General features: G+C 38.7%; 1 long non-coding RNA gene across 2 annotated transcripts in view; it reads right to left on the bottom strand.

The window, feature by feature from the left end:
• Positions 1-8,936: 8,936 nt before the first annotated feature.
• LOC138008433 (uncharacterized) overlaps positions 8,937-27,868 on the bottom strand; it is a 586,097-nt gene continuing 567,165 nt past the window's right edge. For both annotated transcript variants that reach the window (XR_011124247.1, XR_011124248.1), the window contains one exon: positions 8,937-9,023. This is a non-coding gene — a long non-coding RNA (uncharacterized lncRNA). The remainder of the gene's footprint in view (positions 9,024-27,868) is intronic.

The raw sequence follows: 27,868 nt of genomic DNA, 5'->3' as shown, positions 1-27,868 counted from the left end.
GTTCCAGAAAAAAGAATAGATACCAGTCTTTAAACTGTGATGGAGAATTATGTGACCAGAGGATTAGGTGATTAAATGGTCCATATTTTTCATGAAGTATTTTTAATAGGTAACTCAGCAAGGATACTGCCTCCTTCGGACCGCATCCCCCAATGGTTTTATCATTAAAAAAACAGTGTGTAATGTCTTCGTTTGCACAGTAGATTCCAAAAACGTTGGTGTTTAGTTTTCTGGCATAATGTGAGTCTTGCGAAGAAACCTTTGGTGTCTGCAACACCTAGGTATAACAAGTACAAACAACTGTTAATAGAATTATCTTGAGATGACCCGTTCATGCATAGATAAAGTAATTAAATATAAAACATATGACTCAGTCCGATGAAAAAAAGGATGAGGGCATTGAAAAATTCAAGCCGGGTAAAGGTAGGGCTCCAGCTCGCAATATGTTGCATTATTACTATTTTTGGCGTTGGTCAAACCTTATGGTAATCCATTTGTAGTGTAAGAACCTTTGGTAACATAATGTGTCTAAGGCTTGTGTGCCTCAAATGTCGGGTTCACAGAGGTTATTGTGGGTAAGCAAATTTTTTTAATGGCAATTTGGAGCGAGCAATGGACATTTTGTAGTAAAAGAAAACAAACAAACAAACAAAATCTAGATGTTACTGAAATGACGCAGGCAATTCAAGGTAATTTTGTATACTAACCAGAATTTTCCGAAAATGTCGCAATCACGTTTTTTATCTACGTTTCGATTGCAACAGGCGTCACTTGTATTACTGTTGCCATTTGCGTGAAATCACAACAGGTCATTTCCTCACCCCATACGTATGAGAAAGAAAGAGCTGTCAAGGAGTTCCATGCTATCACAATGTTTGCCTCTTTTTGTATTTGAGTCGAACAGCACAGAATTTATCATCCAAATTAATGAGATTTGTTGTGATCAATTAGCCTCGTTAAGTCTTGGCGTTACTAGAACACTTGAACTTAAGTGTGGGTGTCCACAGATTCATGCGCATTAATATAAGAGTTACATCATCGCGAATAGCTTTTATTTCTTGTGTTACTGGAACTAAGGGATCAGGATTTAAATTACCAGGTTGCTTTTTCTTGACGAACGAGGCAATTCTTGATTTTTCTCTTGTGTTCAGCGTGAATCTTACGAAGGTCGTTTCACTGTGCTTGCATAGACCCAAGTTTCCTTCTTGATGTTCCATTTCTTGGTACCCAAAATTCAAAAAGGCTATCTTTCTCACCTTGAGTTTAGCGTTTTCTACGCCTTCACTTCTGGAAACGTACTTCCTCCTTAAAAAAGATTTATAGTCAATGATGCAATCCGGTGTTATCCAGTAGCTTTTAATGTTACTCAGATGGCTATCTCTCAAAATTAATTCCCAATCTCGAGGACTTTCAATTGTTTCATGACAGTCAAAATATCTTTGAATGTAGCCAAATCGCCTGTCACAAATGGAGTAAGAATGTCCCTCCAACAAAAATTTAAGGTCAATTCGCAAAAACACTTTTTCTTTTATGAGGTATTCCAGAAAAAAGAATAGATAGCACTCCTTAAAGTGTGATGGAGAATTATCTGACCAAAGGATAAGGTGAAATAAATAAATATAAATATTGCTAGTGCTAATCACCCTTACTTGCAGTCGAGGACTGAATTGCGAAGGGCGCGGCTCACGACATCGGGCTGAAAGCATACAAAGGCGCCTCTGGCTGCCGCTATACAGCCCATGTTTGATGTCGGAGCACAGCACCACAGCTAGATGTTAATTAGCTGTGAGTCGATTTTGATGAGGGAGGAAAACCGGAGTACCCGGAGAAAAACCCTCGAGTCAGGTTGAGATCGACTGAAACTCAGCCCACATGGTGGCTGAGGCCAGAATTGAACCCCGGCTCGCAGTGGTGGGAGGCCCGATAGATAACCACTAAGCCACCCTGACACCCAAGGTGATGAAATGGTCCATATTTTTCATGAAGTATTTTTAATAGGTAACTCAGCAAGGATACTACATCGTTCGGACCGCATCCCCCAATGGTCTCATCGTTAAAAAACAGTGTATAATGTCTTCGTTTGCACAGTAGATTCCGAAAAGGTTGGTTTTTAGTTTTCTGGCATAATGTAAGTCTCGCGAAGAAACCTTTGGTGTCTGCAACACATAAGTATAACAAGTAGAAACAACTGTTGATAGAATTATCTTGAGATGACCCGTGCATGCATAGATAAAGTAATTAAATATAAAACATTTGATTCAGTCTGATGAAAAAAAGGATGAGGGCATTGAAAAACTCAAGCCGGGTAAAGGTAGGGCTCCAGCTCGCAATATGTTGCATTATTACTGTTTTTTGCATTGGTCAAACCTTATGGTAATCCATTTGTAGTGTAAGAACCTTTGGTAACATAATGTGTCTAAGGCTTGTGTGCCTCAAATGTCGGGTTCACAGAGGTTATTGTGCGTAAGTGAACTTTTTTTATGGCAATTTGAAGCAGGCAATGGATATTTTGTAGTAAAAGAAAACAAGCAAATAAACAAACAAAATCTAGATGTTACTGAAATGACGCAGGCAATTCAGGGTAATTTTGTATAGTAACCAGAATTTTCCGACAATGTCGCAATCACGTTTTTTATCTACGTTTCGATTGCAACAGGCGTCACCTGTATTACTGTTGCCATTTGCGTGAAATCACAACAGGTCATTTCCTCACCCCATACGTATGAGAAAGAAAGAGCTGTCAAGGAGTTCCATGCTATCACAATATTTTCCTCTTTTTGTATTTGAGTCGAACAGCACAGAATTTATCATCCAAATTAATGACATTTGTTGTGATCAATTAGCCTCGTTAAGTCTTGGCGTTACTAGAACACTGGAACTTAAGTGTGGGTGTCAACAGCCTCATGCGTCATTAATATAAGAGTTACATCATCGCCAATGGCTTTTCTTTCTTGTGTTAGTGGAACTAAGTGATCAGGATTTAAATCGCCAGCTTGCTTTTTCTTGACGAATGAGACAATTCTTGGTTTTTCCCTTGTGTTCAGCGTGAATCTTACCAAGGTCGTTTAAGTGTGCTTGCATAGATGCAAGTTTCCTTCTTCATCTTCCATTTCTCCGTACCCAAAATTCAAAAAGGCTATCTTTCTCACCTCGAGTTTAGCGTTTTCCACCTCTTAATGGAACTGTACTTTTTCCTTAAAAAAGGTTTATAGTCCATGATGCAATCCGGCGTTATCCAGTAGCTTTTAATGTTACTCAGATGGCTATATCTCAAAATGAATTCCCAATCTTGAGGAGTTTCAATTGTTTCTTGACAGTCAAAATACTTTTGAATGCAGCCAAATCGCCTGTCACAAATGGAGTAAGAATGTCCCTCCAACAAAAATTTAAGGTCAATTCGCAAAAACACTTCTGCTTTTATGAGGTATTCCAGAAAAAAGAATAGATAGCACTCTTTAAAGTGTGATGGAGAATTATCTGACCAAAGGATAAGGTGATGAAATGGTCCATTTTTTTCATGAAGTATTTTTAATAGGTAACTCAGCAAGGATACTACATTGTTCGGACCGCATCCCCCAATGGTTTCATCGTTAAAAAACAGTGTATAATGTCTTCGTTTGCACAGTAGATTCCGAAAAGGTTGGTTTTTAGTTTTCTGGCATAATGTGAGTCTCGCGAAGAAACCTTTGGTGTCTGCAACACATAAGTATAACAAGTAGAAACAACTGTTGATAGAATTATCTTGAGATGACCCGTTCATGCATAGATAAAGTAATTAAATATAAAACATTTGATTCAGTCCGATAAAAAAAAGGATGAGGGCATTGAAAAACTCAAGCCGGGTAAAGGTAGGGCTCCAGCTCGCAATATGTTGAATTATTACTATTTTTGGCATTGGTCAAACCTTATGGTAATCCATTTGTAGTGTAAGAACCTTTGGTAACATAATGTGTCTAAGGCTTGTGTGCCTCAAATGTCGGGTTCACAGAGGTTATTGTGGGTAAGTAAATTTTTTTTATGGCAATTTGGAGCGGGCAATGGACATTTTGTAGTAAAAGAAAACAAACAAACAAACAAAATCTAGATGTTACTGAAATGACGCAGGCAATTCAAGGTAATTTTGTATAGTAACCAGAATTTTCCGAAAATGTCGCAATCACGTTTTTTATCTACGTTTCGATTGCAACAGGCGTCACTTGTATTACTGTTGCCATTTGCGTGAAATCACAACAGGTCATTTCCTCACCCCATACGTATGAGAAAGAAAGAGCTGTCAAGGAGTTCCATGCTATCACAATGTTTGCCTCTTTTTGTATTTGAGTCGAACAGCACAGAATTTATCATCCAAATTAATGACATTTGTTGTGATCAATTAGCCTCGTTAAGTCTTGGCGTTACTAGAACACTGGAACTTAAGTGTGGGTGTCAACAGCCTCGTGCGTCATTAATATAAGAGTTACATCATCGCCAATGGCTTTTCTTTCTTGTGTTAGTGGAACTAAGTGATCAGGATTTAAATCACCAGCTTGCTTCTTCTTGACGAACCAGACAATTCTTGGTTTTTCCCTTGTGTTCAGCGTGAATCTTACCAAGGTCGTTTCAGTGTGCTTGCATAGACGCAAGTTTCCTTCTTCATCTTCCATTTCTCGGTACCCAAAATTCAAAGAGGCTATCTTTCTCAACTCGAGTTTAGCGTTTTCCACGTCTTCACTTCTGGAAACGTTCTTTTTCCTTAAAAAAGATTTATAGTCCATGATGTAATCCGGCGTTATCCAGTAGCTTGTAATGTTACTCAGATGGCTATCTATCAAAATTAATACCCAATCTTGGGGAGTTTCAATTGTTTCATGACAGTCAAAATACGATTGAATGCAGGCAAATCGCCTGTCACAAATGGAGTAAGAATGTCCCTCCAACAAAAATTTAAGGTCAATTCGCAAAAACACTTCTTCTTTTATGAGGTATTCCAGAAAAAAGAAGAGATAGCACTCCTTAAAGTGTGATGGAGAATTATCTGACCAATGGATAAGGTGATGAAATGGTCCATATTTTTCATGAAGTATTTTTAATAGGTAACTCAGCAAGGATACTACATCGTTCGGACCCCATCCCCCAATGGTTTCGTCGTTAAAAAACAGTGTATAATGTCTTCGTTTGCACAGTAGATTCCGAAAAGGTTGGTTTTTAGTTTTCTGGCATAATGTGAGTCTCGCGAAGAAACCTTTGGTGTCTGCAACACATAAGTATAACAAGTAGAAACAACTGTTGATAGAATTATCTTGAGATGACCCGTTCATGCATAGATAAAGTAATTAAATATAAAACATTTGATTCAGTCCGATGAAGAAAAGGATGAGGGCATTGAAAAACTCAAGCCGGGTAAAGGTAGGGCTCCAGCTCGCAATATGTTGAATTATTACTGTTTTTTGCATTGGTCAAACCTTATGGTAATCCATTTGTAGTGTAAGAACCTTTGGTAACATAATGTGTCTAAGGCTTGTGTGCCTCAAATGTCGGGTTCACAGAGGTTATTGTGCGTAAGTGAACTTTTTTTATGGCAATTTGAAGCGGGCAATGGACATTTTGTAGTAAAAGAAAACAAACAAATAAACAAACAAAATCTAGATGTTACTGAAATGACGCAGGCAATTCAAGGTAATTTTCTATAGTAACCAGAATTTTCCGAAAATGTCGCAATCACGTTTTTTATCTACGTTTCGATTGCAACAGGCGTCACTTGTATTACTGTTGCCATTTGCGTCAAATCACAACAGGTCATTTCCTCACCCCATACGTACGAGAAAGAAAGAGCTGTCAAGGAGTTCCATGCTATCACAATCAATATTTGTCCCTTTTTGTGTTTGAGTTGAACGACACAGAACTTATCATCCAAATTAATGACATTTGTTGTAATCAATTAGCCTTGTTAAGTCTTGGCGTTACTAGAACACTTGAACTTAAGTGTGGGTGTCAACAGCTTCATGCGTCATTAATATAAGAGAATTCAGAGCTAGACTATTCTGTACAGAAGACAAGCCCTTTAAAAGAAGGAAAAGCAGAAAAAGGTTTAAGAAATGATTCGCAGGAGTACTGATGAATTCTCTTCATAGTTTGCCTTCAGAGAGCGGTGGTCGAGATGAGATTGAGCTAAATGAATTGGTATACACTTTTGATGTGACTAGACCGTGGCATTATTTCAAACTAGGATATCCAGTAGCACGCTCAGTGGAAAAAGGGAGAAAGACCTTGAAAAACAGGAGGTTGATGAGGATTTACGTGCCAAAGAGAAAAAAATCCATGTGGCGTAAGAATGCACCATTTAAGGCCTTGGATCAGATAACTTTCAGATGCTGGCGCCGTGGTTGCCTCTTAAAGGAAGGCATAAACAGAACTAAAGTTATTATTCAAGAGCAAAGGAACATCGTTCACAGAAAACCATATAACGAACAAAATTATTTATTCTCAAAAGTCATGGAGGTTACATTGACATTTTGTGGAGTGCGGAAAATAAGGTATCATGTACCCAAACTTGGAAAGGTGTGCAAAACGGCTTTCAGAAAGGTTTATGGCATTTCTAAAAGCAAAATACAAGGCCTGCTGGATAAAATCGACCTAAGGGGACCATCAGTAGAACCTGACAAAAAGGGACAAAAGACGCCTTTGAAACTTTTACCTGCAGGAAGGAATGTGGTCATAGACTTCATACTTTCCTACAAGGCAACAGAATCACACTATCGAAAGTCACGAACACGGTGCAAAAAATACTTCAACTCAAACATTTTGATGTGTCAAATGTGGTCTGAATTTGACCGCCTGCACCTCTGTTTGAAAACAACCAGTTTAAGAAAGAGAAATAAGGGACCTGTCAGTAGTTTTTCAGCGTTTCGAAATGTATTCAATAGCAATTTAAAAGACGTGCTTAGTTTTAGAAAAGCAAGGCTTGACACGTGCCAAGTGTGTGACAAAACTATGAATAGAATGGGCCATCTGATGGCTTTAAGAAAACGCACTTTGAGTCAGGATGATGAAATGCAGGATCTAAAATCTTTCAAGAGCACACACCTCAGAGAAAGCGAGAAACCGCTGGAATCACGCTGAAAGGAGGAAAGGCGTAGAAATTTAGAGTGGACTAGTCAAGGGAAAAAGCGAAGCGAAAAGATCAATTTCCGGGGGGAAATTCAACTGCGTTAAGGCGCATGAAAGGGAGTTCTTAGTAAGCATCCATTCGGTATCCGTTTTATTTTGGCGCGATTCTAGATCAGCCAGCTGGTTGGATTTCCCTGCTATGTGAGCTGCACTAATCCAAATGTTACGTGTGAGACACCATAACCACAATTGTTTAGATAGCGTGTTCAAAATATCTGAATGACACGTTCCCATATGATTTATCACAGCTACAGCGGTAGTATTGTCTATCATCAATCGGATGTGTGTATTGCGAAGGGAGTGACAAAAAGCCTGTAACCCGAGAAAAACTGCCAAAAGTTCAAGATAATTGATGTGATTTCTAGCCTCCTGTGCGGCCCATAGGCCGCCAGTGGAGCGAGTTCCGAACACTGCTCCCCAGCCGTCCATAGAGACGTTGCGAAGGGATGAAGGTGGATTTCGCAGGGTGCGGGACAAACCCCAAAGAATCAACCACTTGGACCGAATCAATAACACTGCCTACACACTCTTGGTATGTTTTCCCCTGTAAATACATGTCATCAAGATATGCGCTTGACACATGGCCTCGTAGGTGAAGGGTAGAAAGAGCAGGTTTCAGAAGTTTAGTAAATTTCCTAGGGGCACAGGAAAGGCCATTAGGCAAACAAGTGAACTGGAAAAGTGTACCCCGCCACGTAAAGCGGAGATATTTCCTGTCCGAAGGTCTTATCGACACAGAATAATAGGCATCCTTAAGGTCGATGGAGGCCATGTAACAATCTTTTTCAATGAGCTTGATGACTGTGTTTAGGGTGTCCATCTTAAAATGCATTTTGAAAGAAATGGTTAGCAATTTATAATAACGCAAAAGAAAAAAGGGGGCTTCTGCGAAGCTTACCTCAGGTTATCTGGAGAATAGAAGGTAAACACAAAAGAAAACGAGTGCAGTGAGGGAAAAACCCGTGGAGTGACTAAAACCCGTGGCGATCGACTAGAAAGCACTGATGCAATTGACTAGCTAGCATGCGCTTGCTTCTCATGTAGCTCCGCAGTGACTAGGACTGGTGACGAGGTAGAATTTATTCCTCCTTGGCACCGGATGGCGGCTCACCAAAAGAAACAAAGGCTTGCTCGCAGTGCTTTCTCTGGGGAAGCGTAGGAGAAACTAAATGCTCGCAGGGTGTATGTTAGAGGAGATTTATTAATTTTCCACCTCTTCTTATTTTAATTCGTTTTAGATTGTTTTGTTTGGTTTTCTTTATCTGATCGCTTTTAATCAAGCCTAAACAAAAAAAAAACAAAACAAAAAAAAGAATGAAAATTGTTGTATTCCTTCAATTCTTTGTTTCAGTAAGGGAAGTTAAAAATAAACAACCCGGGAGCTCTCCTTGTAAGCTTGCCTAAATCTATATTTGACTATATATTACTTTTCTCGGGCGGTTTCTTTAATGATTGTGACAAATACTTGTTGATTGATTATTCAACAATGCAGGGCCAAAGAGTAAACAGAACACAACCCTTTCCTTATTTAATTTCGTGAGAAGCAGAAACTGAACCTTTGTTCTCAGGGGTATTGACGGAGATTGCGTGCTCAAGGCAAAAAAGCAAAAAAACAAACAAACAAGGAAACCAGCACGAAAATATCATTACGATTGGAAACTTTATTCAAAGGAAACATCATGTTGCTGTTTTAATACTCAAATTATATGACAATAATATAGTCAAGCTGCGGAGATTCTATTCCACCGTGAACCTTGAAGTAGGTCTCTAATATGTTCAGGGAAGTTTTAAAACTCAAGCGACAATCTCATCAAAGACCCAATAAAAACAATTAGCATTTTCCTATGTTTTATCCAATGATCTTCCTATATCAAGCCCTGCAAAGGAAAATAATTATGAGTAACAGCTACTTTCAAGCTAAAAAAACCTCTTAGTTGCATTCTTAAAATAAAAGGCATAAAGGAAAACTCCAGCTATATATCTCACATAAATCCAACAACATTGGATATCTTTAACTGTTTTTCAGACCAGACCCTATAGGTCATCATTTACTTCCCTCACCCTCCCATAAAGAGGTCTATTGAATTATTTTGGCCATGGACTATTACCACATAGTTGTTAGACTTGCAAGCGACGCAGCCCCTCCTAGGAGTTTGAAGCTCGACAACCCTGCTGGCAACAGAGCAATCAGTGAAGATACTGGTTGGCCACGGGGAACCCGTGATGGTGCAGTGGTTAGCACACCCGACTAGTAACCAGGATTTATATATATATATATATATATATATGTAAAGTAAACACACAAGGCAAAGATCAGCTGTTGCTACTCTGAGTTTCACGCCGGTTGGCGATCTTCAGGCAACTGGCAGTTCAAATTTATTACAAGCGCATATAAACAAAGGTGACATCTAAAACAATGGTGTTATATTACATGACGACATTTACTAAACATTTGGGAGCGTCTATTGAGAATGTTCTCTGAGCAAATGAGAACACAAATGAGAACAAAGGAGAACAAAAATACTGTAAATGGCGACAAACATTGCATAATTGCTATAGCACAATAGGATCCTAGGATCATATGTTGTATCTGATTGACTTTTTTCTGTACCTATTGTTTTCTTGAATTTTGTTATGTAACCCGTTTTTTATTCATTGTTGTAAAACCCTATTTAAGTTGTAGATATTTCTACCAATTCTTTTGTAACTGAAGAAGGTCGAGAGACCAAAACGTTTTATAAAAGTTTAATTTTTTTTATAGTTTTTTACACAAAAGTTGTCCATTTTCGGCCTCATTTTTAACCAGTTTTTTATCATCTACCGAATCAGGACTGTGAATCCTTGTAATCCTTTTGGTTGGCATCTTTGTTGGCTCAGGAAGGACTCTTACCCTTTTTTTTCTCTCTCTCTCTCTCTGTCTCTATATATATATATATATATATATATATGCAAGTTACGAAGGTCTCTCGAGCCAACAGCTCATCCCTGCCCCCCAGAGAGGAAAGAGACAACTAAACAACAAGTTCATCCCTGCAAGCCTGTTAAAGTTTATTCATGGTAAGTATTTAAGCCATGGTAAGGTTTATTCTCATTAAATCCCCTGATGAGTGGGTGACCACGAAACATGCTTGTAGGGATGAACTTGTAGTTTATATGTGTTTTTTTTTCTTCCGTATATATATATATATATATATATATATATATAGCTGAAGTTTTGAAAACAAGGTCAAACTTGGCTGCGAGGTATGAGGTGTTAGTCCATAGCCAAAACAAGTCACTAGACCTCTCTACAGGAGGGTGAGCGAAGTAAATGATGACCTTTAAGGTCTCAAATACAGTTAAAGATATCCAATGTTAAAACAAGATGTTGGATTTATGTGAGATATATAGCTGAAGTTTTCAAAACAAGGTCAAACTTGGCTGCGAAATCCAAAGTGCAACTGCTGCCAAAAGGCAGCAGTTGCACTGACGTTGAGCTTTAAATTCCTAGGGGGGGCTGCATCATGGCTTGTCTTATGCAAGTGTAACAAGTATGAGGTGTTAGTCCATAGCCAAAACAGGTCACTAGACCTCTTTATTGCAGGCTTATTGAAGGAAATCTCCACGTGTTGGGTAAGGCAATAAGGCTTCCATGGAATATGAAATATTACCTTAGTGATGTTTGAAAGATTAGTTCGAAATATAGCAGACATATTAATGGCCTTAACTGCTTTAATGGCTGATGATATTAGCCTTTTTCTCACACATATACATGTTTTTTTTTTCCAGGTCCAAGTCACAAGTTGCCTAATGGCAATGACACTCTTAGATAGATAGATAGATAGATAGATAGAAGATAGATAGATAGATAGATAGATAGAGAGAGGAGAAGAGAGAGAGAGAGAGAGAGAGAGAGAGAGAGAGAGAGAGAGAGAGAGATTGAAGGGCACTTTGGTAACGTGAAAATGGGGCACTTTTGTAACGTTGGGGCACTTTCGTAACGTGGAGTCGGGGGCACTTTGGTAACTTTAGGGCACTTTAGTAACGTAGGGTAAGGCACTTTTGTAACGTTAGGGCACTTTAGTAACGTAGGGTCGGGCACTTCGGTAACTTTAGGGCACTTTAGTAACGTGGGGTCGGGCACTTTGGGTTAGCATTAGGGTTAGGGTTAGGATGCCTTTAAAGTTCCATCAATGCACTTACGCGTATCGTTGCCATTGTTAATATCAACTTTTTCAAAGAAGTTGTCGTACGGTACTTGATAAAAATCAAAATAGGGCGTTTGACTTAGGAATTCAGAGTGTGTGCACACAGCAACTCCTGACAGGCAATCAATAAATCAAATAAAACAAAAAAAACAATAACAATAATTAAGTGTTTATGTATGTAATTTCCAAAAAACCGGGTGTTATTAGAGGCCATTTTTTTTTTTTAATTTAATTGAACCCATCCTGAATTGAAAATACCGCATTGTTACAGCTTAAGTATTAAGTGTGATAATGTAAACATGGAAGCATGCAATAATAGATCATCCAATAATTTAAAAACTGCCAATCCTAACACCGAAAAAATCATTCTTTAAGAATCTCGTGCTACTTGAACCTATTGTAGGTTTTTTTTAACCTTTACAAAAAGCGGAAAGCAAAATTTCCACTAATAAAGAGCACCCATACTACTAACAGTAATCTTTAACCACCCAAAAGGATGCCTTTAAAGTGTGCTCCTATGATCAAAAAATTCACTTTCCTTTTTCTTTCAGATTTTGAAAGCGTGTTTGCTTGAGACGTGACTGGCAAAATCTTGAGCTTCGAATTTTATGCAAAGGCTGTTTTCTTTGAGGGCAAGTTTAGGATTTCACAGTCCGACATTATTCACGTTTAAGAATGACCGATTTATACCTCAGAGGGTTGGATCGCACATAAGATGGCGTCAAATACTCTCTAGCTTAAAATTGCAGCATGTAAACGCAGCTTATTATTTTAAAGTCTGAAAGTTCGAACTCCTGTGGTGCATCATGTATTAATTTAGCCGCGTGCACACGAAATAACGTTTTAAACTGGTTCTTCACACTTATTAACATTATCCTTGATTGGTCTTTTTGACTTTCTTTAAACTCCTCAATGGTCATATTATTAGTTAGGAACCTATGAGCATTTAAAACTTGTCATTTCCGTGTTCAGTGAATGAAATCTTAAAATCAGAAACAGTACATAGATTGATTTACTTCAAGCGCATGCTTAGCGTTTTCAGTTGGCCAATATAGGACTCAACAAAAAAAAAAAAAAAAAGTTTTGAAATGAAAAAAACTCGAAAGAAATCCAAAGTCGAGACCATGAAGTGTTCTGTCTTCATCCAAGGCAAAACTCGCAACAATGGATCGAAAAATACTTTAAAGTTACCCGTAATTTTAGCTCTTTAGTAGAATAAACATCATGTCCACCACTTATGACATATGATTGATATTATTCTGGGTATTTGTTCACAGGTATTTCTCCATTCAAGGCAGTTTTTCCATAGAATTTTTTTGTAAATTTGTTGTTTTTCTTGCATGCACTGTGCGAAGCTGTGTAACCAGGCATAATATCGGACGATGGAGAGACTGGACACCGAATTCACAGCACCTTTCCCAAATGGTCTATCTTCATTTTTTTTTCAAGTTCGTCTACGTTATCATTGCTCCTTCTTGTTGTAGTACACCCAAATAAACATCAACGTGCTTGAAATTTTTTGGATCGTGTCTGCTAACTGTTGTCTTGATGGCTCCTCTGTTCTAACAAAGGAGCAAAAGTTCCTAAGACTTAGCAAGTGAGCTTTCACTGTATCTGGCTTGTACATTTTCTCTGCATAATCTTTAAGAAATCTGTCCCGAATCAAATTCTTTGTTAAAGAGAGAGGACAACTTTCTCTCCGAGTCAATTGTGACAAGCATCTTACGAACTTGAGAGCAATGCTGCTTTTTTGCCATTTTTTCATCCCTCCTTCCACCATCTGCTGTTTGTAGCCACTGGCAAAAATCCCTGAACGTTTCTTCTTCATCCATCACACATTTTCTTCTTCCTCAACATTATCTGTCTCTTCTACGAGTTCCATTTCATTTTCTTCACATAACTGTTCATCCAATTCTCCCATTTTCACAATCTTCTGTGTTGTTCGACGATTGTCCATGCTCTACTACAGGGTTTGATGGTACTGCATCCAATGGTTGCCATGTTTTGAAGGCACGCGCATCCCTTAAAATCTGTTTATAAACAGGAGATCCTCTTTTAATGTCCTTGTGAACTTGCTGAATGTGGTTAGGGAGGCGCTTGACAACCGCATGACATCCCGCGATAGGACAGGCCCTGTGGCGGTGATAATCCTTCTTTTCTTCTTCTTCTTCTTCTCCTGCAGAGTTTTTTCTGACAATTCAGACAATTCTGGCAGTAAAGGCTTTGAGAGGAAACTTTTCCTTATTCAAAACTGGAAGTCGCCTTATTTGCCCTTTCTCTTGTCATTTATGGACTTCCCTTAAATGCCGGGGAAAGGTGGATGACACTCGACTTGCAGCCTTCTAACGGGCATCTGCGTGCAACTCTTTTTGTCGTCTTTTTAACGTTTTCTTCGACTACATGGTCCTCATCGTTGCTGTCCCATCCATCACTAGAAGAATACTCCTCTGAGGCTTTCGAACATTCAGATGGAGAGTACATATCTTCGTCACTTAAACCTCCACTGTAACCATGACCTGGTTCTTCCGGATAAGTGACCCACTCATTTCTGAGGTTTTCGAGGCGTTGCATGTGCTGCAGTACACAAGACAATGAGTATGTGTTAAACATACAAGTAAAATTATAACTACAGTGTGTATGCTAGGACTAGAAATTACCGCTAATGACTTATCCATTCATACATTTTACACCATACTGGGTAACTCCCAAACGGGAGTTATTTTTCAAAGCCAGGAGGTGGATTATCCTAATCAGGGTATTATTTTAGCTGGTGAACGGTGTTCACGTTTCAATGCATGGAGCATCACATCCATTAAGAGGCAGTGGGCCATTACAGGTAGGCACTGTTGCCAATAAACACTCGCGTAAATACATAAACAAAATTCATATCTTTGTGATGCCGTGGAGTATCTCTATCAACATATGCTGCTGATTTCACAGACCACGTTCTACTTTACATAGTCTGAAGTCTAATGAAACTCCTACAAGTGTACTTTATACATGCCACAACAGGTTGCAAAATTGGTGAGACACTATCGTAAAAAAAAAAAAAAAAAAAATAAAAAAAAAAACACGTTTTCTAGCTTTTGATACCTGCCGGATCTAGAATTACAACTTTTCATCTTCCCCCCTCCCTCTCCCCTTTCAATGTTGGGGTCCTTCCACAGTATTCCGACTGTTGTGGAGGGGAAATTTAGAGGCACAGATCTTGTTATAGTTTAAATAAGAATTTGTCCTTTACTTCTCATAACCTATTGAGGCTTAAGGTCATCTACAAAGCTTTACTTGCTGCTGTCCTGCTTTTCTCCAAAATGCATTTCTTAGATCATAGAGCTTAAAAATATGGCCGTTGCAGAGGGGAACAGAAAACTTGGTGTTTTGTTTTTTTTAGTTTTATTAGCAGATTCTCTGAATTCTGAAATATTACCTAGAGTCTAGTAGGCTGATGCTTTTTTTCTCAATTTATTATTGAAAAGATCACAAGAGAAAACTTAAATAGTTACGGTTTTCTCAATGAGGTAGGATTTGAAAACAACATCTACTGTTGCAGAGGGTAAGTTGCAGAGGGGAAAATTTGTCCAATTTTCAGAAGATCATAAGCAAGAAGTTTAAAGCGAGTGATAACATCCACACTTTAATGTTTATACAACAGTTTCACATTTGCTTTCAAATAACTGAAGTTTTTCAACATTTTGCACAATATTTGCACTGTGTCAGAAACAGTACTGTGATAAAAATTCAAAATCATGCATTAGTAATGCATACATGTAACCTTGTTAAGATTAATTGGCACAAAAACACCTTAAGATAATAAGTGATCAGAAAAAAACCTGACTGTGAGTTCATAAGTTCAATAATGACCACTGTTCCTTGAGTATTTTCAACATTAACAGAAAAAAACCCTTCAAAAGAAAATCAGTGCCTCTGGATATAACGGATTTTTTTAACTTGCTCATGCTCCATAATCTTAAATGGACTGTTGCCAATCAAATGAACGTGTCCAATTTTGCATCTTGGCATTTGCATGACGAAAAAAAATATTACATGTATTATAGCTACAGGTATTTTCACCAGTTTTGTTGTACTGACTGCCATTTTAATTTAAACACGATTTACCTTATGGATTGCTGAAACACAACCTGGGGTGCTGAACTTATGATAGAAAAATGATATCTCTTGTTAATGTAAACATCATAATTTTCAGTGAAATCATTATCAAAAGAGAATTTGCCTCCACAGAATTCCCTCCGCAACAAAATTTCCCCTCCACAACAAAATTTAATGAATCTCTCTTGGCTATAGTTTAAAATAAATTTTCTTTTCAAACATAATACAACTAACCCTTGACCTAAAATTAGAAGATTTGAAAACATGAAAGTTGACTTTGTCATTTACAAACGCACCAACAAACTTTTAGGCTTCAAAACGTTGCGGAAGGGAAAAGAGCATCCAGAAGGCTGTCTGCAGGTGCCATACTGATAGAAATGTAGAGTTTGGCCAGTGTCTAAAGTTACTTAGTCTGGAGTAGTATGTGTCCCAGACCAGTTAACTAAAATTGCTGTTTTCTTTTTTATATTCTACCAACATAAAAAAACTTTCCCCTCCGCAACAGCTGTTATCATTAGTTTACATAATTTATATGATAATTTATGCATAAACAACAATTCATATCAAACAATTCTAGTTGTTTTCAAAAGCCTTATTTAACATGTTATCCATTTATCAGAAAATTGGGCAATTTAAGCAAATTTATATCTCGTCCAATTACTGTGGAATGACGGGTTGACTGTTGAAGTTTTCAGCATTTTTTTGGTATATAATTTTGCTAGCAAACATTGATAAGGGGGGGGGGGGGCTGCAGTGTGTGAGATATTAGGTAAATGAATAAACACCAAAAGAAGATCAAAATAGTGTGTGTCCACTATTTTTGCAACTTGTTGCAGTATTGTGGTTTAGACCCTAAAACTGTAGCTACGCTTGCAAAATTATTTACACTTGTAAAAGTTTATAAAATTAATGAGCCCTTAGTCCATTGTGAACAGTAATGTTACATGTATGTTGGTTGGTACACTTAAAAGTTTATTTATATTGACACTTTGAATAATAGAAAACAGAACTTGATTTCTGATAAAACAATCTAAAAAGGGGCATTAAGCTGACCTGCCACATCATTACAAATTTGAAGGTAATCTTTTTTGAAAGTAATTCAAACTAGTTAAAACTAGGGAAGCTAAGAGATGGTCATCATTTTCATAAAGCCCCTCAAAAGCTGTCCCAGAGTTAACTCTACTTTATGCCACATATTTTTATGATGATAAAAATGATTCACTAACCTTTTTAATAAGCTTTTTGTTTCCTCCCATAATGGCCTTTGCCAAATCTGATTTGACCTCTCAATAATTTTGCCCATAATAGGAACCTGTATAAGATAATAGTGGGTGAATCTAAGGATGATAAATCCTAAGCCATTTACTGTTTATAAAGTAAATATTAAAATTTTAAGCTTGGTAGTGAATGAATAACGTATGATCAGCATCATCATGTCATGAACATGACACACAAAAGACTAATATTAATTTAAAGCCAGTTATTTAAACAAATTCTAACTTAGACTGAGGTTTAAAACATCAATTAAATAAAAATGGTAATAGTGTATTTAGCACTGGGGCACTAATTGGGGGGGCACTGCTGTACAGAAACCAAAATCAACACAATTGGTTTTTGAGGAGAGGGGACTGAAACCGCAGTACTGGAGAAAAACCTCTTGGAGCAGGGTAGAGAACCAACAAACTCAACCCACATGTGACGCCGAGTCTGGGAATCGAACCCGGACCCACATTGGTGGGAGGCGAGTGCTCTCACTACTACTTCTTCATCATCCCTGTTCTCTTTGTTAATCAGATCTTGTATTACGTGGGTTGTCAAACAGATAAATGATTTTATTGTCATAATGTTCAAAATGTTTTAACTTTTCTTTTCGCATAAATTCCTGAATCGCACATCAGAGTCATAAATCGGTTCAAAATCCGTCCGGACCAAAAACCACTATCATCACAGTCCTTTTGCCGAAGACAGAAATGAACGATCAAAAAATATATACACAGGAGAATTCTCATAGTGTTTTTATACCAGCTATTACCTACAAATAACTGACGGATGGCCTGTCTGATATGCAAGAAAAACCATGAATTTTGACACATACCTTCTTCTTCTTCGCCTCCGCATCTTGCGATCGACCACTTGTTTCCAGTCTCCTCTCCGTTTACTACATGGAGGTCCCCTAACCCAGAAGGCGCCACAGGTGTAAATTACAAAGATGTTCAGGGCATATTTTTTCCCTCGGATGTTTTACGAAGGGTTGTGTGTAAAGTAAAAGGAATCCGATGACGAAAATAGGAAATAAAGGATGAACACATATCAACGACAACTTCTTTATTACTCTGTGCTTTAACTTTTTTTGTCTGTTTGAGAATGATGTTGGCCTGTTGAAGTCGATGTTAACGGTCCTCAACATTATATATATAAGGCGCGTTGCTTTGCTTGGAAAGTTATCAGCACTTCTGATATGGCCCGCTTGACCGTTACAAAAGTGCCCTAATCCTTGACGAAAATAGTCATTACTCTTCTTGCCCTATGAAAAGACACTGACTAATAGAAGTGCTGTGGAATAAAAGCTTCTTTTACAGCTAATACTAAAAAAAACAGTCTTCCAATAACTTCAAGTATCAATAGTTTTCTTACCATCTAAAATCTGAAAAGTAGGGCACTTATGTAACCCGGCTAACTAGCTCCAATTAAACGCCAAAATTTTCCTGAAAAGAGCTTTTTCGAACAGTTTTCTAATGCACCATTTAAGCGAGATAATAATGGTTTTGTATGAACCGTTGTAAACCGCAGAAGCTGCAATTTCGATGACAATTCGACTTTGACGCTGTAAAGTTCAGTATTGTGATTTTGAAAGGTTTCGAAGACATCGCATGTCTATGACAAAACATACATCCTCGCTGGATTTTTTCAAGCTTGGAATTTCTCTAAAATTATTGACTTGTGGAAAGTGAGTGAATGGCCAAAATGTGCTAAATGAGTCGGATATCAAGACGATCATTCTGAATTTCTTTTAAAAAACAATTAAAAAGTCCTTTCCACGGGCTAGGGAACTTTTGTAACCTTAACAAAGTTTAAAAAAATCGTAAAAAATATTGTTTTTAACAGGTTGGAGCTGAAACTCTCACGGATTGGTGAAGAGTTCGATTGCTATCGTTTGACTATCTCCGGACGTTCTAAAAAATCCGGGAGTGCATTTCCAGCAGGCACCATTGGAAAGCGGGTCACAGCATTCTGGCAAAGGCACTAGGCAAACAGCAGCATGTGACAAGCACAAAGCTCAGAAAAATGCATGCATCGCAGCTGTATAGCCGGGACGATGCATCCAAGAGAAGTGCACACACCCTGATGTGTCATACCTCAAGAACAGCTGAACGACACTACATGCTAAATCGTCTGGCTGATGCAGCCGTTGAGGGCCACCAAGTGCTAACGGAGAACATTGGGTTGACTGAAACAACTCCGACCCTAGTCACCACGTCCAAGTCTGCCAGTACAGAAGATGAGAAGACAGGAGAGTCAGACGACCCAGAAACATCAACAGGTGGATTCACCAAGCAGCAGCAAGACGATATTATTTTGCTCTTTGCACATAAAATTCACACCAATGGCCCATTGAGCCTCGATGAGACTTGCAACTTCATGAGCGAAAGTCTTAACCTCATGAGTCTGTGTCAAAGACCCTGAAATGGTGGCCAAGGTCTACAAGAGAGTAAAATATCTCCAACGAAAATACGCCGAGGAAGGTATCAAAGCAGTGCAAGAACAAGACAGCCAAGAAAAAACAGCCGAGTGGCTGGAAAAGTCGAGTGGAACATCAACTAGAAAAGGAAGGTTTGTGTGGAGCCCCGAAGACGTGGAGGTCATAGAGAAAGAGTTCTCAGATTGGAACGAAGTTCCGAAAAAGGCCTTTATCCTTAATGCCTTCCGTTCGCGAGCCAACCTGAAAAGCATCTTAGAACGTCTTGGCGAATGCAGATGCTATGACAAGGTTAAAAGCATTTTCAGATTTAAAAGAAAAAAATAGATGACACTTTAGGAAAAATCCTGATGTATGTATCAACGTGAACTGTGTCGGCATGTATCTCAACGGCAAGTGTAGGACCAATGTTAGCAAAATGTTTATTAAAAGGTTGTTGTTAAAAGCTATCGTCTGTGTAAGTGAATAATTCTCAGCTTTAAAGCTTTTTTCATCCCCCCCAAAAAACTAATAGAATCAAATCATAGACAATGCGTAAATGCGTGCCTGAACAAAGAATTAGAGACTACAGTTAAAAGAAATACAAGATACGGGCATTTAAGGTAGTGCATAAATCTAACCCGCCATCTTGGATTTTTTCCTATGATTTTTGTGTGAAAACTGTGGTTTCGGTTTTCTTGGCCAGGATGTGTCTTACGTTTTGCAGGTAAGCCTGCAGGTTGGATTTGAGGTTTGCTGACAAGGTGATGGGAGCTGGGCCTGCTTTGCTTGTCTTATGTCTGCTAACGTACATGATGTACTTCCCTTCTTTCTCCTGCAGGCGTTCAAAGTCCCTGATTCGGGCCGTCTCAAGAGGGCCTGGCCTCTGTCCGTTTTCAAGGCTTATCCATGCTATTAGGAAATCCCGCACAACAACGGCTTCGTCAAAGCTGATGGTGTCGTCCATGCTGTTCTTCAGCAGTGTCAATGCCCTCTTGGCTGGCTCTGTTTTGACCATCCTGTTCAGGTCGCTGGGATTTACTGCATTCATGACGTCTTCCAAAATCTGTTCCCATCGCTCGTGACAATACAGTTGATTTACTGATGACCCCATGGCCACGACTCATTTCATCACGCATTTGATAGTTTCTAGCGTTTCTTTATCTACTTCGGGGAAGCCCTTGGTCTTGCTTTCGGCATGATCAACAATGAACGCAAAAAATTTGTTAATAGAACCCAAACGCCTCCTGATAGTACCAGGGCGCACCTTTTTTGCATCTAATAATGGCTTAGCCCATTTGCGCCAGATGTGCAACCCACCGTCTGCTAAGAGACTCCCCAGGCTGTCATCTTTTGCGTTAAGAGTATCCCAGATTCTGCGCACATCTTGGGCATAATCGATGGCATGTCTTTCACTCTTACATCCTCCAAGAATGTCTTGCAGATGTTTGCAGAATTTCAATAGCAGCTGATCTTTAAGCGTGGTGGCATTTTCCTTACTATAAAACTCCTTCCATATTCGACTTCCTTGTCCTTCAGTCTCGTTCTCACTTGTGTTGTGATCCTCCTCCTCCTCCATGTACTCTCCTCCTCCTTCATCACTGCTTTCCTCGTCAGAACCCTCATCCTCTTCACCATCATTATCAACATCTTCCTCATCACCGTCCCCACACTTTTCCTGAACTGCCACTCCCCCATTACCATCAGCTTCCTCATCCTCGTAACCACCCTCATCCTGGCCCTGACCTTCCACGTCACCAGCCTCTTCACCAGTAGCATCTTCTTGGGCTTCTCCTTCAACAGGCTCTTCTTCTGGTGCATCTTCTCTATCGTTTGGGAAAATGGTCATAAAGGAGAGTTTCCCACTCTGGGAACTACCTGGCACCACTGAAACAACAGGTTCCGGCTCAAAATCCTCATCAGATGTGTCCGATGAGAGTTCCTGCGCCAAAATATCAAGTGGGGTGACTGTCTTGGTGGTTTTGGGTTCGCCCTCACTGTCCTCATCCGTAGATTTGCAAAACTCCTTACTCGTAGATGGCATGGGCTTCTTGGATGTTTTTTTCCCTTTCCGTTTAATGTAATTCTCGTCCCATAGTAATTCAATTGTTTGGCCATCATCCCTCCTACTGTGAATCAAGACTTTTTCATAATGGTCGGAATCTTTCTTTAACTTGTGGACGCGTTGAAGATGGACGTGCAGCTGGAGTACAACGCTATCGCAGAGAAAGCATTTGTACTTTTCACGTTTGTAGATTTTCTGTTTGCCGTCTTTTATTGTCTTGGCATACTTTCCTCCCTTTACCTTGTTGCCATGGCGTGCCATCTCTACCAATGATTTCACTCGAGACAGTGGCTGGTGCTCGTTTCTTTCGACGTGTATCATTCGAATATGGTGTGGCAGGTTGCTAACTTGCTTTTTGCACCAAGGACATTTCTTATAGCTGTAATGGGGCTGTTTGTACCCATCTTCCTCGTCCTTATCCTCTGCTTTTCGTTTTTTCTTTTTATTTTCCAGTTTACTGCTGCTTTTTCGCTTTTTTGATACTCTGTTGTCTTCGGTCTCTCGAGCTGTGGTTGGTAGGCCCACCAGTGCACTATCTTCACCACCTTCACTTGCATTCTCTTCTTGGGCCGATGTACTTGGATCAGGTGCCACCCCCACCTTGTCTTGCAACGCAGCTACTTGTGCATCATTTTCATCAACCTCAGAGTCTAATGTGACATCCGAAGTACTTGGGCCAGGTGTAAGCTGCTTCTTGAAAGTCGGCGAATTTTCCACCTCGTGAATTATGGCGAGGGCGCATTCTGCGATGTCAGTTGCACTCACCACCATAGGTTGGAAATTGTGGTTGTGCATTGCTTTCCCAAGCACGGAAATATACTGTAGGCAGCACTTAGCTGTCATCTCTAGGCCACCTAGGCTGAGGCTCTTGGCAGCGGCAGCCAGGTGACTCATCCGATATAATGCTCTGCTTGTAGTTCCCTTTTACTAATTTGAGGCATGGGGCTGAATGTTACTTGCATGTCCCTTATACCAGCCGCCTCCGGTTCTACTTCTGTATCTATCACTCTTTTCAGTAGCGCCTTTAAATCGACCAGTGACTGCATGACTACTCCAATCTTTGATAACAAGTATCACACTCTAGAAAAAAAAAAAAATCGGTAAAATTGTCAGAAAGTTAATGCTAATTGAAGAACTTCATATTTCCCGAGTTTATTCTCTTTTTTCGAGTTTTTTAGGCCCCTGTCCAGGCCGGGAGGTGGGGTTAGGCCTAAAACTAGTATGACAGGTTATTTACCCAACAAGAAAACACTTGATAAATGAGAAAGTGAAGAGACTGATGAACAACTGTGAAAAGAAAGAAAAATGGCAAAATTAGCACAATGTGCTTACGCATCTCGTACGCATATACTCCCCCCCCCCGGAAAGGAGGCCCCCCTAGGTTTCTCAACACACAAATTCACAAATTCCTAGTGAGACTAGGAAATTTCAAATTCTTGGTAAATTTGTTTAAACGTCTAGCTTTTATTGAAGGTCAAAGTTTTGCCTCAGTTTGACCAGAAAAAATGACACGTGACCAGTTTTGGGTCCGCCATTTTGGAAAAAACTTAAATCGTTAATAGCTCTTAGAGATTAAGACTATTTTCAACCAAGTTTTGCATGATTATTAAAGAAGAAGAATTCTAAACCAGAACTCCGAAAAAATTTCCGACTCCCACGTGAGAATCGAACTCACGACACCTCAGTTGTAATTAACATGGGAAGTTTGACCATAAATGGGGTCATAACTCATTTATGCACAACAGTTCTATTGCAAAATTGTTATTTACAGATTCTTTGCATCGTGACCTAGCCAATCTGAGCAAAATCGGAAGCCCCAGATTACATTTAAGGAACTTAATTAACAGGCATGAATATTTCATGAACATTAATTTATTCAGAGACTACGCTCAAGCAAACTGTCTATCATGGAACAAAAATGTCATGGAAAAGTACTCGCTTACCTTATATACCTTAATTGATGGTTGCATTGCTTGTACCTAGCCTTGAATGGGTAAAGAAAGATGATTTTGTAGGAGCACAACGAAGCTACTTGCCCCACGAGGCCTTTGAACAAAGGTAACTAAGTATATGCGTCACCAAACGTAGTCATGTACTGTCATGTAGATCTCCTTGAAGTGTCCCTTGTGTCTTGTGTATCTTGCACAATATTTAACCAATAAACTTGTAATTTTAGTATGACGTGTGTCTATCTATGCCTAACATTATATCAAAATTTCAACGTTTTACCTTTCATTTTCAGGTAATGGCATCGTTCCTAAGATCGCTACCCATTTTTCGGTGATTTCCCTACCTTTTTGACAATCAAAGGGGAATAAATCAGAAACAATGCAAGGGCAAGAATTCATTCTTGATATTTCACAAATTAGCAACGTCCGGTATCCTAAGTTTGTCTCTTTAGCCCCTAAATGTATCTTAAAACTGAAAATTTTAGAATTTAAAATCTTCGTGATTCCCCTACCTTGGCTTCCTACCGAACCTTCCTTGGAAATTTACGGCATGTAAGATGCACGAATACCTTACCTTGTTTAAAATGCCATATCTGGAACAAAAAGCAAGCTAAAAGCCTCAAATTTGATATTTGTTTAGTGTAGTAAATGATAAATAACATATCCAACGCTCATTAAACCATAAGGCCTTGTAGGGTATGTATTTTTACTTAAAGATCAAGGTTCACCAATTTTGATGACGGTATGCATAGATCGTAAGTCCAAAATTTTAGCAGCAATACCTCAAAAACCAATTGAGCAACCACTTTGCTGTTTGAACAAAATGTGTGGACACGTTTAAGCAATCTTTTGTGCGATTGTCAGACGTTTTAAACAAAAACTGAAAAAATGGCCAGGTTTCAAGTATTTGGCCAGGGTATCGGTGATTTCCCTACATTTTGGTTACTTAAGACCAATTAATTCAAAAACAATGCAAGGGTAGGATATGAAACATGAAATTTAAGTTATCTGGGATGCATGACATGTTATGTGAAAATCCCAGCTCAAACACACTGCAAAGAAACTCGGAAAATTGTGTGTGCTTGTGGCGGTGATTTCCCTACGCAGCTGAGCAAAGTCACTTTTAAACTTTTTCGAGAATAAAACCTCACAGTCTTCACCAAAATTAGAAAAACTTGGCTGAGACGTGGCCCAAGTATCAAGTGGTTTTTCAGAATTTTTTCAGCTTGCACACTTTGAAATTAGAATTTTTACGAATTTTTAAAGTTGTTAGGTCACTAAACATAAACTGAAAGCTCTTTTTTGAGCTTCGTGTCCTGTACTCGACATGCACTTCCACTAGAAAAATTCGAAAACTCAAAAATCTGTGGTTTTTTTGCAAGGGTGAGCCAAGGGCTTGAGAACAATGAGAGGGTACGATATCCAATTGCTGAATCCAGGAAGAAATCCAAAAAAGCGTTTTTTTTTCGCCGATTAGAATATTTTCGGTGATTCCCCTACCTTTTTTTTTTTCGACGCAAAAAAAATCAATATTTTGCAGAAAACTTAGCTAAACCACACACACAGCATGAAAATACATCCAATAATCTAGCAGTCTGCAAAGTTCCAAGTCAGTAAAAAATAAAAAATATTTTTCTCACAAAGTCAATCTTCTGAGGGTACCAGGTAGGGAAATCATTACCGGGGAACCTCAAGAGAGAGAGAGAGAGAGAGAGAGAGAGATTGAAGGGCACTTTTGAAACATTATAGGGCACTTTGGTAACCTCCTTAGGGCACTTTTGTAACCCTATAGGGCACTTTTGTAACGTTATAGGGCACTTTGGTAACTCTTTGGGGGACGTTTGTAACTTGAGTAGGGCACTTTTGTAACCATTTAGGGCATTTTTGTACCAGGCATGGCACTTTTGTAACGAGCAGGGCACTGATTAAATATGAAGTATTACGTTGTTTTGTTCAATACGTTGTGCACTCCTTTTGCCTCAGACTGTAACTGTTTATAACCACAGTTTGTATCATTTGGTTCTCAACTCAAACAGCTGTATTATAACCTCATATTTCCCCTTATTTCATCATCATCATCATCATCAGAGTAATGTTCTTCGCCGTAACTTACGGGAAGAACACCGAAAGCGCACTTCCTTTCATGAATCTGCTTAACATATTGTCCGTGAAATCTGTTCACTGGCTATAGACCTTTAAATTTGGCTTTTGTTGACACAAAAGGGAGTTGCCAAACATCATTCAGAATTATTTTCAGTATGTTGTGTCATGACGTGTTGTTGTTTAAAGAAGACTGCCTCTTATCTACACAACCTGATGCAATAAGGACAGTAGCTCTCCAGACATGTGATTGGTGAACGAAACAATAGATGATTCAACACAAACAATATCCCTAGCCCTAAAAGTAAAGGAGCTGCTGCTTATCTAGGCCAATGAAAATAGAGGTCTGGAAGAGCTACTGTACTTCTCAGTTTAATAACATTGGGAGTCTTGCATAGACCCTCCCCAGCAGCTGGAGTTTCCATTGTGAGATATGACATTCTCCTGAAATGTCAGTTTTACTATCAACCCATGTAAAGATGTGTCAGTTTCTGTTCCTTCCAATTAACCAGGGTCGTAACCAGGTATATTTTTTCATAACTGATCCTGTATTTTTGCCCGAAATTTTGATCCCTGATCCAAAAAAACGTTGAGAATTTTGATCCCTGATCCCGATATCACGTGTTGTGATCCCAGATCCCGGAGCTGTGATCCCTGATCCCACCCCTAAAATGGCTGTTGATCCCTGATCCCATATACCTTGTTACGACCCTGAAGAAATTATGCATCTGCTATTTTTGTTCGATAATAAGCAGTGATCAAGTCAAATTTCCCCTTGATGCACAGCCGATGTTAATTATAAAAATTTGGGTTCATCAACTGTTGATAAACCAAATTGACGTGTTTCACTCCCCCATCGACGCACCACAGTTTCTTTTACTCAATGCTAATTATAGTTGGAAAAACAACAGTAAAGGGCTCAAGAGAAACTGAACTGATGAACCACCAAACACTCAAAACAACAATGGTAACATGTGGTCATCATAAGGAGCAATTTGACCCTACCAACAAACCAAATAACAATTGTTTTATTGTTAACATCAATTTCTGCTTACAAGGTTTGTAAAATGAGTCTTGTTTTCAAGCTGACAGTAACTGTAAAGTGAACATGTTTTGGCATTTGACAAGAACAGAAAACTTTATAACACATCCTCTGGCCAAAGAACATATTGTTTTGCAATTACAACAGTCATATACCAAGTTTTAAATTTTGGACAGCTCAGTCACACAATGGTTTATTTGATTCTTTTGTAATAATGAAAACAATAACCCTCCAAGCCCCTGTTTTGATCTAACAGTTTTAAGCTATGCAAATTAATAGTTTGAATGTTGTTACACAATTAGAAACTTATTTTTTAGGGACTTGGAGAGTTCACACTTTGTGTTTGACAGTAACAAAGTGAATTTAAAAACACTCATACAAGTCCTGCAGCTTGAGTTCATACTGAACTTCTCCCAAACCGATTTTGTTGTTTGCAACACCTAACATAAACAATAACATGCCTTTGAATTCTGAAGTACATGTACAGAACTTATGATAATAACTCAACCATGAGAGCACATGTAATGCTACCAACCAGTCACTATATTTTACAGGTAATGGGTAACAGTACATGTAATGGGAAAATGGATGCCAGTCAAAAAGATATATTGTTCAGAATATTAACTTTCTCTCTCCCAGAAGTCGTAATAATAAACTCCTTACATTAATATTATAGGTAGTGTCAAGCAAATGTGATAAGAAGTGAGAAAATTATCAGGTCATGCATGATGGAGGATATATATTGTAATGATCTAATGCCAAATTCTCCACACCAACACACAAGAAAGCATATGGCACCTACTAAGGAGAATCACTACTCAGATCTTGGAGTGAAAGGGTTAACATTATTGAAAGCTGCCCATAAACAGGCCACCTATAGCTACAGTGCAATCCTGGCTAACAGGTTAACTCCTGTTAGCCTGAGTATTATAGCACTCCAAATACCTGTTTATCATTATTTTTTGATAACGGTTTGGTAACAAGATGTATTCTTTTAGAAAATTACCTGTTACCCATCACCTGCATACAATATTTGCTCCACTATCAACATGTACATTATATCGGGCCTGGCTTAAAAATGCACTACACCTGTAGGTGGTTTTGGGTACTTCATTTAACAGAGTATCAACTCAACATAAAACCAACCTGAAGTTAAACCTTTTTCACAACAGGAATACACTCCAGTGGCCTTAATACCTACTTTCTTAAATACAGTATCTGGTCTGGTTTAATTAATCAGAGGATCGAGTTTCCCTTACATGTGTCCGAAAAAGTATATCCACATGTAAATCTAGTACTGGCAAAATTATGGGGCTCCAGCTGTTTCTTCATTGTCACATTAAGAAAATACAAAAATGAAACTTAATTCCTGACAAGTGAACCATGTATAGAGATCCTGTAGCTTGAAATTGCTTACTTGACATTATGTAAAACTGTTTTCAGAGCTTGTGACACATGCATACCCTATTAATTGAAATAGAATAATTCCAGGCACAAAGATCTACTTTCTTTCACTTGCTCTTATAATTACATGTAGGCTAAACCCTTTAAGACAAAATGGTCGTAGTTGGGACAAGCTCTTTAAACAATGTGATA

The sequence above is a fragment of the Montipora foliosa genome, chromosome 6 (assembly GCF_036669935.1).
Source record: "Montipora foliosa isolate CH-2021 chromosome 6, ASM3666993v2, whole genome shotgun sequence".
NCBI classification, from domain to species: domain Eukaryota; kingdom Metazoa; phylum Cnidaria; class Anthozoa; order Scleractinia; family Acroporidae; genus Montipora; species Montipora foliosa.
This window is presented reverse-complemented; position numbering and strand designations above follow the sequence as displayed.